The sequence below is a fragment of the Lissotriton vulgaris genome, chromosome 7, assembly GCF_964263255.1.
Source record: "Lissotriton vulgaris chromosome 7, aLisVul1.2, whole genome shotgun sequence".
In the NCBI taxonomy this organism is placed as follows: domain Eukaryota; kingdom Metazoa; phylum Chordata; class Amphibia; order Caudata; family Salamandridae; genus Lissotriton; species Lissotriton vulgaris.
In genome coordinates this window covers 863,464,074-863,477,868 of record NC_141695.1, presented here as the reverse complement: position 1 = coordinate 863,477,868, position 13,795 = coordinate 863,464,074, and the positions used below count along the sequence as shown (strand labels likewise).

General features: G+C 43.2%; 1 pseudogene; it reads right to left on the bottom strand.

Moving 5' to 3' along the window:
- Positions 1-6,742: 6,742 nt before the first annotated feature.
- Positions 6,743-6,890, bottom strand: LOC147702580 (U2 spliceosomal RNA; annotated as a pseudogene).
- Positions 6,891-13,795: the final 6,905 nt, after the last annotated feature.

Sequence of the window (13,795 nt, the reverse complement as noted above, 5' to 3'; positions counted from 1 at the left end):
CACTCTGCACTCTGAAGCTCCACTCTGCACTCTGAAGCTCCACTCTGAAGCTCCACTCTGCACTCTGAAGCTCCACTCTGAAGCTCCACTCTGAAGCTCCACTCTGAAGCTCCACTCTGAAGCTCCACTCTGAAGCTCCACTCTGAAGCTCCACTCTGAAGCTCCACTCTGAAGCTCCACTCTGAATCTCCACTCTCCACTCTGAAGCTCCACTCTGAAGCTCCACTCTGAAGCTCCACTCTGCACTCTGAAGCTCCACTCTGAAGCTCCACTCTGAAGCTCCACTCTGAAGCTCCACTCTGAAGCTCCACTCTGAAGCTCCACTCTGAAGCTCCACTCTGAATCTGCATTCTGAAGCTCCACTCTGAATCTGCATTCTGAAGCTCCACTCTGAAGCTCCACTCTGAAGCTCCACTCTGAAGCTCCACTCTGAAGCTCCACTCTGAAGCTCCACTCTGAAGCTCCACTCTGAAGCTCCACTCTGAAGCTCCACTCTGCACTCTGAAGCTCCACTCTGAAGCTCCACTCTGAAGCTCCACTCTGCACTCTGAAGCTCCACTCTGAAGCTCCACTTTGAAGCTCCACTCTGAAGCTCCACTCTGAAGCTCCACTCTGAAGCTCCACTCTGAAGCTCCACTCTGAAGCTCCACTCTGAAGCTCCACTCTGAAGCTCCACTCTGCACTCTGAAGCTCCACTCTGAAGCTCCACTCTGCACTCTGAAGCTCCACTCTGAAGCTCCGCTCTGAAGCTCCGCTCTGAAGCTCCGCTCTGAAGCTCCGCTCTGAAGCTCCGCTCTGGAGCTCCGCTCTGAAGCTCCGCTCTGAAGCTCCGCTCTGGAGCTCCGCTCTGGAGCTCCACTCTGGAGCTCCACTCTGGAGCTCCACTCTGGAGCTCCACTCTGGAGCTCCACTCTGAAGCTCCACTCTGAAGCTCCACTCTGAAGCTCCACTCTGGAGCTCCACTCTGGAGCTCCACTCTGAAGCTCCACTCTGAAGCTCCACTCTGAAGCTCCACTCTGAAGCTCCACTCTGAAGCTCCACTCTGAAGCTCCACTCTGAAGCTCCACTCTGAAGCTCCACTCTGAAGCTCCACTCTGCACTCTGAAGCTCCACTCTGAAGCTCCACTCTGCACTCTGAAGCTCCACTCTGAAGCTCCACTCTGCACTCTGAAGCTCCACTCTGAAGCTCCACTCTGCACTCTGAAGCTCCACTCTGAAGCTCCACTCTGCACTCTGAAGCTCCACTCTGCACTCTGAAGCTCCACTCTGCACTCTGAAGCTCCACTCTGAAGCTCCACTCTGCACTCTGAAGCTCCACTCTGAAGCTCCACTCTGCACTCTGAAGCTCCACTCTGAAGCTCCACTCTACACTCTGAAGTTCCACTCTGAAGCTCCACTCTGAAGCTCCACTCTGCACTCTGAAGCTCCACTCTGCACTCTGAAGCTCCACTCTGAAGCTCCACTCTGAAGCTCCACTCTGAAGCTCCACTCTGAAGCTCCACTCTGAAGCTCCACTCTGAAGCTCCACTCTGAAGCTCCACTCTGAAGCTCCACTCTGAAGCTCCACTCTGAAGCTCCACTCTGGAGCTCCACTCTGGAGCTCCACTCTGGAGCTCCACTCTGGAGCTCCACTCTGGAGCTCCACTCTGGAGCTCCACTCTGAAGCTCCACTCTGAAGCTCCACTCTGAAGCTCCACTCTGAAGCTCCACTCTGAAGCTCCACTCTGAAGCTCCACTCTGGAGCTCCACTCTGGAGCTCCACTCTGGAGCTCCACTCTGGAGCTCCACTCTGGAGCTCCACTCTGGAGCTCCACTCTGGAGCTCCACTCTGAAGCTCCACTCTGAAGCTCCACTCTGAAGCTCCACTCTGAAGCTCCACTCTGAAGCTCCACTCTGAAGCTCCACTCTGAAGCTCCACTCTGAAGCTCCACTCTGAAGCTCCACTCTGAAGCTCCACTCTGCACTCTGAAGCTCCACTCTGAAGCTCCACTCTGCACTCTGAATCTGCACTCTGAAGCTCCACTCTGAAGCTCCACTCTGATGCGAAAAAAAGTATTTCACAGTGCAGAGTAACAGTCCTAAAATCCTGGCTGAACATAACAGTCTGCAGTTTCAAACGTTACATTTGTGTTAGCTGCATTACGTCATAATTTATTGTCAAAGGCGAAATTCTGATTTAAATGGTGTATTCTGCAAACCGGACCCCGTTGTCTCCACTGCCCAGTGATATGATCAAATGCTTTCAGATGTTAAATCTACAGAAAGTTAAGCACTCCATTGATAGGATTCTCGTAGAATGGCCTGTCATTAATATGGCCTCCAGGTTCGGAAGCATTCTTGAACTGCAGCAGGTATTAATGAGCGGGAGGGCGGGAGGGGGCGGGAAAGGGGGAGGAGAGACGCAGAAGACGGCCGGAGCAGGAAGGCGGGTGCCGGCAATGCCGGAACAGATTCAGGGGCGTTCCCGGCTTTCGCCTGACGTCGCGTGACGTCGGCAAAAGCCAAAGAATCTCGGGAACGCCCCCGTGTCTCCTCCGGCATTGACGGACAGGCCCGTCTTCCAATGGCTAGTCTCCATTTATGGAGCTAGCCAATGAAAGACGGAGGCCGTTCCTGTCTCCCATATAGATCTCAAGAGGTTTTTGCCTGCGCAAAAAAGATGCGCAGAGCGCATCTTTAGCGCGAGGCAAAACTTAAAAAGCACTGTGAGATGACTAGTGCTAATTCACTTTTTAAACATAGAGGATAGCGCTGGAGGGCTAGAAAACACGGAGGAAGGAAGAGAGGGAAGGATGTGGGTGGGTGAGCGAACAGACGAGAGACAATGGGGAAACAAATGGACAAGCAAGCGAGCGAGAGGGTTTGGAGAAGCACATGGCCAATGGAGGGTGTGAAGGTTTGGGGCAGCAAGCTAACAGCAGCAGGAGGGGAGGAGGAGTGTGACAGCAAGCTAACTAAAGTGACCGGGCAGAAGGCATGGGAGAGCAAGATGACTAGGGAGAGCAGGAAGGGCTGGAGCAGCAAGCTGACAATGGAGGGTGGGAAAAACGCCTTGTCATCAAGCTAACAATGGAAAGCAGTGGGAGGAGCTGGGGCAGCAAGCTGAAAACAGAGGGCAGACAAGAGAGGATAAGGATGCTAGCAGACAGAGAAGGTCGAGCATGAGGGGCTAGGGCAGCACATGGACAATGGAGGGCAAGCAAATGGATGAGGGGGTTGGTGGAGAATCAAGAACTGCAACTGAGGGAATGTGAGAAATAAGATTATGGAGAAGGGAGAAATACACAAGGTAGACCAATGAAAAATGTTTCAGTATTGTGTTCCATGCTCCAGGGGAAGGACAAACAGAAGAAGGGATAGAAAATGTGCAGAAGCTGATATGTCTCATAACCGACCTGAGACCTAAAAATCATTGCAACCTTTGTCCCTACATTGTACTGTGGTGAAACTGAGACATGGGTATGGGGCTCAGTGTGCCCTAAAGGTTGCGGGACTTAGTGGCTCTCCTGTTGGGTGGCTAGTATACTTCATGCCAGATTTGCACTTGATTTGCTTCTCGACTAAGTTTTTGTTACACTGAACCTGTTGTTTGTGGACCTTCTACAAAAGCAGTGGATTGGAGTTACAATTCTTCCTGCTATGGTATACCTGCTAAGAAGTGTCTAACTTCTGCTGCAGCAGCTTTTGCTGCAGTATGTAATTGGTGCATACTATGTAAAAAAGTTCAATAAAGCTATTATAACTTTTTTATTGTTTTTTCACAAGGGCATTAATTTGTAGATCAAAACATATATAATAATTAATCACTATGCATTGGCAAGACACTCTCAGCCAGTGTCAAATAACTATTTTTTGTGATCGACTGGAAAAACCTTTTATTGCACAATAGAGATGGAAGATCTTTTAAATGAGACCTTTTCTTTTTTGGGCACCAACTTCACTTGTGCAGCATGTAAACACTGTATCAAGATTGGGATGCTATTGCCTATGTTTAAAAGGACTGTCCTGGGCTTGGCACTCAACAGTTCAGGACTCTTAATGTTGGAATTGCTTGTTTAACCTGCCTGACCCAGTTATGGATGATAGAACTACAATGGGTGTGGCTCTGATCAGTAAGGCTGAGCCCATCAATAACCAAAACAAAACCAAATGCCAATACTGATACTTATTGAAATACCTTTTCGAAGCACAGAAAGCTACTCATCTAAATGTGCCGTGTTTAATCAATAAACTTTATTTCCTTCAAAATGCCTTTCTTTTTCTCTTTCCACAATTTTACTAAAGAAAGAACACCGCCACAAATGAAAACATTAAACAAGCAAAAACGTCATCAACAATTTCATCTATATACAATTCTCTCATACAAAGTAACACAGCCATTCAAACATCTTTATACATTCAAACCACAACACTTCATTCATACTGCACACTACACCATCAAGCTCAGACTCACAGGATCCCTTTAAGTCCTAAACACACATTGTTTCTTTTTATAGGACAGGAACCTAACATCAAAAACAATGCAATGAGGTATACCCAGGCTTGGTTATATGCAACTTATTAATGCACAATAATGAAAAACTTGACCACTTCTTTGGTATTGTATAACCAGCCCTGATTGCCTTAATAAAGCATTTGTTTGATAATACAAAGGACAAAAGAGGTCGATGAGTTTCGAACCCCCCAAGTAATGGGGTTCTCCTCAGGACCACCGAAAGCTAAAAAAAGAAAGAAAAACAACAGTGTGTTTGTATTTCCATACTCATGAGCATTACACCTTCAAGCGACAAGCTACTTCAGATCTTACCTATTTTGTAGATCCAAACATGATCAATAAAGTTTCAAATAAAGATCTGAAAGAAATCACAGAGACCAACACTGAACACATAAATTAAACTAATGTCATGGAAATTGCACTTATTTCAGCAACAAGGGAGTCGAATCAAGCAAGGTCTTACCAGTAGAAGGAAGAAGTGAGGTGCGAACACGGGGCGGGCTTTGTTGTGCGCCTCAAATATCTGTAAAAATAACATATAGGCTTGAGGTTGTAATTTAAGTTTTCCTTAAGACCGAGATGTCCCTACATATGATTGTAAAGGCATACCTGAATCCTCGTCGAATATCTCAATTGAACAAGTGCCAATTGTGCGCTGGAGGCCACCGTGTAAATTTGTCGAAAGTTCAAAAATGGAACAGAAATGTTTCCGGAATCCATTCCGATAGTTTGAAATGCAATAATTGGGCTAACATAAAACGCGTATCAAGAATGTACTCTTCATGGAGGACAATATGTTTATACAAAGTGAATTAAACAAAACAGCCCGATTTTGATGTATAAGGATTGCGTTGTATATAACGACTATGTCCTAATTAGGCTTAGCGGCGAGTGAGTTATTTCTAAAAAAGTCGCAGAAGTCTTACGTTTTTAAAGCGGCTCCGGAGTCAAGTTACCAGCGCCTCTATCTCAATACGTTGTTGCTTCCGACACGCACCCGCAGCGTTTGCTTAAAAAATGCTGTTTCTGTTGAACGAAAGAACGAAAGATTACGTTCCGTCCTGCAGTTTTTAGGCGACACAAACGCCGTTATGTATAAAAGTATACCTGCATAAAGCGCTTAGTTATCCTCCTGGGGGCATAAGGATTTGGGCTGTCGTTCCCGCCTCGATGACTCGCAACACCCATAAGCTCACCCGGAAGTATTTGAAGATGAACAGTTTGAACACGGGCTTGTGGGAATTCACTAAGGCCCCGAAAAGCATTCTGGTATCACAAGTTTGTTTTAGTAATGTTGTAAATGGCAGTGTCAAAAAAGCCCAACAATATTGTAATTCGAGCAGTTACAGGTTGAAAATTTCCGAAATTTCATTTAGCCCAGAATATGCTGTGTTGAACTTAATGATTAACAGTGCCTCACGTTGAGATAAGATTAACTCGGAATTCCCTCCTCTTTGGTCCCTCTCGATTTTAGAAATGACCGTCCACCGAAGATATTGTTCTGAAGGAGCTTCCTTAATCCAATGGTTCACTAATAGAGCAGTGATTACCTTTTTCCTGATCCGTGATTTGTGCTGAATGATGCGTTGTCGCACCTCCTGATTGGTCTTCCCTATGTACAGCAAAGTGCAGGGGCACAGGACGCCATATATGACATTTTTTGTTTTGCAATTCGTAAACGAATCATGTTTCCATTGGATTCCGTTATGGCTAAATAAAGAGCCTTCTATTGTCTGATCACAGCAACTGCAAGTGCCACATCTATGGTGTCCTGTAATGGGGGCAAGACCTACCATTTGTCGCACTGATGGCACTTGCAGAGTTTTGAAAGCTGCTCTCACAATATGATTGGACAAACTTTTTTCCCTTTTAAACGCAAAAAAGTGGCACATTAGAGAAGGCTGGATCAAGATTTTGAATCAAGTGCCAGTTTTGGTTGACAGTTCTTTTGAGGAGATTAGAATTGGGACAAAAAAGTTATCACAAAGACTTGACGTTCTGTTGTCTTTTTTGTCTTTTTGTAGTAATGTTTCCCGTAGTGTCCATCTCGCTCTCTTCATCGTGGACTTTAATAGTTTTTTAGGGTAACCACGCTCACTCAATTTCTCACTCACATTTCTGGCATGTACATCATACTCATCTTGAAATTTGCAATTACGCCGAATTCTCAAAAATTGGCCCTATGGTAGATTCTCTTTTAGACTCCTTGGGTGGTTGCTTGTAAATAGGAGGGCTTTATTCCTATCTGTAGGTTTTTCAAAAAGGGTTGTCACGAGTCCTCCATCAGATGGATAGACTTCCACATCTAAGAAAGCCATCCTGTGTGGTGATTTATCCATTAAACTGATAAGAACAGATACTACACTTGATCTTAGCCAAAAGGCAGAGAAGCGATTGTGGCGATTTATCCATACTGAATTTTATATCAGGTGATCTTTGGTTGAGCCATTCAAAAAATTGCTGTAATTTATCAGTATTACCTGACCACACCATAAAAATATCACGATGTATAGCATCCATGATTTGGTGATCTGTCTGAAAGGATTGTTGTTGTGTACAAATTTCTCTTCATACAATGACATAAAGAGTACTGCCAATTCTGGGGCAAAAGAGCACCCCATCGCCACTCCTTATGATTGGTGAAAGAAATCTTTGCCAAACGTAAAATAGTTCCTTTTTAAAGCAAAAGTAGCCAGTTTCAGAATAAATTCTGTGGGAACACTTAATGGTTTAGCTCTCTTCTCCAACAAGTATTCCAATACAGCTGCCGCCTCATCCTGCATGATTTGGGTATATAATGATGTAACATCTAGTGTTACCATTATATCTCTGTTTATTTCAAAATCCATGTTGTCCAATTTGTTTATAAAATCAGTAGTGTCCTGGAGGTAAGATTGTACACTCTCCATGAAAGGTTTTAGAAAGAAGTCTATATACTTTGATATAGGTTCTATCAATGAGTCACACCCAGACACAATCGGTCTGCCTGGTGGACAGCTAACACTTTTGTGTACTTTAGGAAGTACATAAAAGACTGGGATCCTTGGAAATTTATTCTGGAGACAACTATATTCCTATTTACTTAGAAAGCCTTCTTCGAATCCCGATTTCAAAATGGAAAAGAGTTCACCCTGGAGTTCAAACGTCGGATCCTTCAAGATGGGTTTATAACAGGTTTGATCATTGAGTTGTTTTAAAACCTCACTTGAGAATTCAGGGGTACCCCAAACCACAATTGAGCCCCCTTTATCCACCTGTTTTATTATAACTGAAGGGTCATCTTTAAGAGATCTAATAGCTTCTCGTTCAGGTTTTGAGATGTTATGTTTTAGATATTTAGATTTTGACTCCATATTTTAAATTGCAGACAGAATAGTCTTCTCAAAAGTCTTAATCTCCTGTGGAATTTTGTTAAATTCGATTTTTTACGTAGTACTGTGACTTCCAAAGCGGCTGGACTGTCAGATCCAGCAAAAAACATTTTCAGCCGGATTTTGCGACAGAACTCAATTGCTTCTGTCTTCATTTTGATGAAATCTGTTTGTCTTGTCAGAACAAATGATAAACATTTTTTTAGAAGGTTTTCCTCTGCAGTAGAGAGAACCCGTCCAGATAGATTGAAAATAGGGGAAGTACTCAATTCTTGTAGTGTTGTCGGCGGGTTATCATTTCCCACGGCTGATTGTTGAATCTGGTACGCCCCCTGGGTTTGAGTTGGCCTCTCCCTAAAAAAGACGACTGTCCAGGTTGTTGTTTGGCATTCCATCTTTTATTTGGATTGGGACGTCCTTCGTTACTGTCAGTTTCGCCTTCAGATGATGACGAAGTGTCCGAAAAAGATATAAACTGATTTCTGGATCTTCCTTAGAAATCCGATAAATATCTGCGTGATTCTGCTCTGGTATAAAAATCCACTTGTAAATATGGATAGACTGCATCCAATGAGAAATTTTTTCTGTCTTCTTCAAATTTATTCTCTTTTTGGTTAATAGTTTAATCCTTAAACTCCAGGATTTCTTTGTCCACTTTTTCTAGTAATGTTTTTGAATCAGTGACTAATTGATTGTTCTTAATTTCAGTTTCCAGCGTCGTGATTTCATCCAATTGTTGCTGTGAAATTCTTAAAGCTGTTTCTACAGTAAGGACCATCAGGTGAAAATGATGGATATGTTGCGAATCTGTAATCCTCCAGGGATCGTCCCATTTAGATGAATAGCTTTCTGTGCTTCGAAAAGGTATCAGTATTGGCATTTGGTTTTGACCCAGTTATGGTGCATTATGTATAATGTTCTTTCTTTCTACAGTTTACATCCTCAGATTGCTTGGTCTCTCAGAAAGCCATCTCCCACTATACTCCCACAATCCTGCATGAAAAATGGACCTTGACTTGGTCCCTCTTCATTCCTTTCCTTTATTTTTTCAGAGTGACCCTCTTACCTTTCATCCTCTGCATACCTTCTATTTCGGAGTATAGCCTTCTCTCAGTCTCAAGTCTGTCTGTCTTAATCTCTTTTATTGTAATTCTGCAATTAGCTGATACCTCATTTCATAGATCTCAACCTCTCCTCTTTAAAACCCTATCCCACTAGTCTAATTTTACCTAATCTCCACCAGCCTATCTAACTCACCAGTCATTCACCTGACACCACATAGCCCCACTAATGATCACACCTAACCGATATTAATATAATCTATCACAAAGTTACTGGAGTAAATTCATGCCATTTTATCTTGAGTGCACATGACCAAGCACAATAGTCCCTGGATTAACCGCTAATCTTGCGTTCTGGAGTAGCATACTACTTGCCTTAAAGCGCTTCAATGCCTCATCTTGGATAGTAATCATTATATAAATGCATTTACAGTTGCAAGTGTAACTTTTTGCGGAAGGGGATGCAGGATGGCATTGCTGCGATCAAAAGTTTTGGACTTTCATCCGTATACTCCTAGGCTGTGTATGTAGCAAATGTCAAAATGGGTGCTGATTTGCTGTGTCTTGTATTGGAATATCATGGAATTGCCAGTATCGGTTTACAAGCACAGGGCATGGTCAGAATGAAAGCCCTCCACTCTTAGTTCGAAATCTATTTCTTGTAACAAATTAAAAAGGAATTTTCAGAAATAAAGAAAATTAAAACCCCTTATATAACCACACATGAGCAACATATCTACAATTGTGGACGCTTTAAATTGTAAGCCTGTTCTTCTCAGCTAATTAAATCTTTTGATGTTTAAAGGCACAATTAAACAATTTCAACTGGACACTCAGTCTGCCAGTTTGACAGAGGTCACTACACTGGAGGAATATTGTCTGCCATTTTTAGGGTAGAGCCTGAAAGTGCATGTGCTTAGCGCATACATCTCACTTGCGAGACCCTGCTGTATACAGAAAGGGCTTGGAGCCCGCCCCATGGCTTTACCATTTGTTGGATTCACATCACTCTACTTTACAGCCTCCGTAATTGGCCGGTGAGGGGAAAACCTCATTTCTGATCCTTGCTGTGAAGCAGGGACCAAGTACAGATGGATTCAAGTTCATCTGTTCCCGCCCTCTGCTCTCGAGGAGATTGAGGTACTATTTCTTCTCCCTCCTCCTGCCTGCTGCTGCCTCCATAGCGCTTGTATTTATTTACTTATTATATGTGATGTCGGCCTCCCTGCTCATCCAGACGACTGCTTGGTCAATAACAAGCGAGCAGGTTATCATATGTGTGAACTGCCACTGAAAAGATTTTAAACTCTCTAAGCAGATATTTGAGTCTCCCGAGTGCGGACACTTAACAATGGGGCGGATTCAGACACGTAACAATAAGAGGCATAGAGTAACTAGTTAATAATGGTAAGAAAAAACACCTGCAATGGAGAAAAAAAAAAGCTTTCTACGTGCTTTTTTGCAGCTGCGCCCAAGGAGGCTGCTGCTTTTCTTGTCGTGTGAACAGCTGCTCCTCTTGCTGCAGTGGAACATATATTTTTTTATGTAACCATGCAGTGTTCTGTACCAATCTGAGTGTGTTCGAGACATTTACAAATCAGCATCACTTTTGGAGTAGGATTTCCACAAACGTAATGTCTGGTCGTTTACCAAATCATTCTATTCTAAGAGGTGTAAATTGTCTCTGATTTAATTAGAGTAATACAGTTCAATCATTGTTCTGCTGTCTGTGAGCGCAATCTGGACACCCGTTGTAGGGGTACCAGAGCGGGACATCAATGGTGATAGATATGAAGCTAGGTCCAAGAGCGTTTCATCTGGTCTGGTTTTGTTTTTTACTCTGCATTCTGGTACTTGTAACATGGCTGACGAGCGTTCGAGTCTTCTATAGCCCCTTTTCAGAAGGGAAATAGCCCTAGCTGCTAAGTGCTCATTGTCCTGTGACTCATTCACCCAGTAGTAGCACTTTAGGCAGTGGGACTTTTATTCTGGGACTTGTAGGTTTATCTTTTCAGGCAGAAGGTGTATTTTAATTTTGTTTATTTGTACGGCCCACACATTTCCTCTAAATTGTATTAAAGCATCCAGCTTTATTGGGCTAGTGAACAATGGTTAAATCCGCCAACTCAGGGGCGTGAAAATCTCAGCACACTGCTGGCACAAAGCCTGGATTAGCTTCAGGTGTTACATGTGCGATGTGGGACCACATAGCAAAAAGGTCTAACCCCCCCCCTATTCCTTGTGCATCAGTCTGCCTCTAAACTGTGGCAACCAAATGAGTAGACTGAGAGGAAAGACAGGAAGAGTGGCGAGTGGGGTGAGAAAAATTTGGAAAGGACGAGTGGGTGTGTAAGAACAGGGCTACTTGAATTACGCGATTTTGTAGCCGCTGCATTTTCTGCATATTTGAGGATCTGCCAGAATTTTTATATTGCTGGTGCTAGAGCAGGTTATCTACGCCCTTCATGTTACATACCCTCTCTCCGACCAGCCATGAGAATTGGAAATGCTATGACACGGCCAGCACTTTTTAAAAAGCCTTCAGTCATGCTGCTTTGCAACATGGCTAACACATTGACAAATCCAATAGTTCGAATAGGTGAGACCTATAGACTTTGACAATGCTTGTTTAGGTTGAGCCTACCAGACAGAACAAGTGGTCTGGTTGCAAAAGACATGTAAGCCTACCAAGAAACTACAGTGGCTTAAAGTCTGCCCGTTGATTATCATTGGATGGCTTTACTGTCACTCATATTTGTTTGGTGCCTTGTCCATCTTGTGTGTGTCCCTTCCTTCCTCTTTACTTGTGTTACACAAAATTCGCCTTATCAGTGCACTGGCCACGGTTTATTTAAATGCATTTCTCTAAAAATGCCCCTCTCGTTATAAAGTATTCTCAAATACATTTGCTAATTATTTGAAAATGTGACACTCTTCTCATGAACTTGAGACAAATATTTCTGCTGCAATCCTCATGTGCCAGAAGAAGAATATATAGTTTCTTTTTTCCCCCTTGCCTAAATTATTTTGTAGCATAATCTCATCAAGACTCCACTTTATAAACGGGTCTGACAGTGGGAAGAACTCGCCTATGTTAGTGGAACACTCCTTGGAAGGGTCTCTCTGTCCTCGGTCCTGGACCCATTTGCACCCCAAAAGACTTCCAAAGGAACCCACTGACCTTCTCTGCAAAGCGCTCCACTCATCCTCTTCCCCCTCCTGTCCATATGTGCTGGCGGTAGTATGTACCCTTGGAATGGGCACATGTTTACAGGCCAGAATATCCACTTAGTGCCTTGCTCTCTCTGTTTCTATTTTGATGTGAATTATCATTTAAGTCATTCTGTACCCCTCGATTGATATTAAATTGTAGTCCTTCTATTTTTGTGAAATGTCCTGGTTTTTAAAATCTCGTCACCCCATCTAGTAGGCAAGACCTATTGGCTTTGCCAATGCTGTTTTCGTTTTTCTTAGGCATTCTATGAAAGTGGATACATTTTCCAGCTCTTTCCATTGTGTGCTTCTCTCCACCAGGGCTTCAAGTTGCTCTCTCGTCCATGCCCTCCCTCCCCCCGCACTGCCCCTCACACTCCATATTGCTCTCTCTCATGTGCTTTTCTCCCCTGAACTCGGTGTTGCTTTTACCTGTGTGCATCTCCTTTCATCCCTATTTGTTAATTCAAAGGTGTATCTCGCCCAAACCTCCTTGTTGCTGTGTCCCTCTTGTGCTTTTTAAGTCGAAGCCTACGCTTAAAACATTTGGGAACATTCTGAAAGCTTCCCTGGAAACTTTTAGTTTGCGTTTTGCAACTCACAGTAGCTGGCTTTCTATTTCCTTGCTTTATTTGTTTTAGGCTGTCCAGCTTGAGTTAGTTCTTCCCGTGGAGCAACACCCGCTTACTGTATTCTTAGACAAGTGCTCGCTTTATGTAAGCAGGCCTATACATTTTGTTCTTATCTTGTTACATTTGTTGTGCATTCATATAAAGAGGTCAAATGTCAGACTCTAGCGTGCAAGGGAGCTTGGTGTTTACTTTTCTTTCTCTGGCTTCAAAGTGGGAGGGTTTATCTTACAATCTGGGATGTGAAAGGAAAGGCTTTTATCTAGCACAGAACAAAATGTCTATGAATTAACTGTGCAAACATTGCAACATATATCAGAAGGAGGAATGGACAAATGAAGCCTATTTTTTTGCAATTTAATACAATCAAAACAAATCACTATATTAAGTCAGTGATTCAGACCCCCTGGGGTCCACCCAGAGGGTCTGTGACTGTTTAGAAAATTAAATAATATGATAAGAGTATCAAATGTATGTAAACAAAAAAGCAAACAAGTCAAATTGTGAATGTTCAATAAATGTAACGGAATTTGAAAGTGGCGACTAAAACTACATTGGTATCCTCAGACTTATTTGTGGGAGCAGTGCAGGTGCATCAAACAGAATATAGTATGGATGATACGTGGCCTCAACTGAACTTAGAAAAGCTGCAACATTCCCTTTAAAATGTAAGTTTTTTTTATATTTGTTTGTGAATTAAATAAAATATGTCTTCATTTGTATATTTCTATGCTAAAAACTTGTTTCTGTATTTTTTGTGCATTGTTTTCTAGTTCAAGTCACCAAAATGTATTTTTTTGAGCGGGGGATCTCTCGCTTTCAGTATTGATTCAATGTGGGTCCCCAGAATGCAATAATGATTCTGTAGGTGTCCCCAGATTCCAGTTATGATTAAGTGGGGGTCCACATGAATCAACTAATTTAATGCATCTGAGAAAGAGTGTTTATGGAGACTTGGTCACTGTTAAAGGGTGCTAGTGAGAGAATCTGTGGTGGAGGTGGTCAAGGGGGGGGGGGGGCACCAAC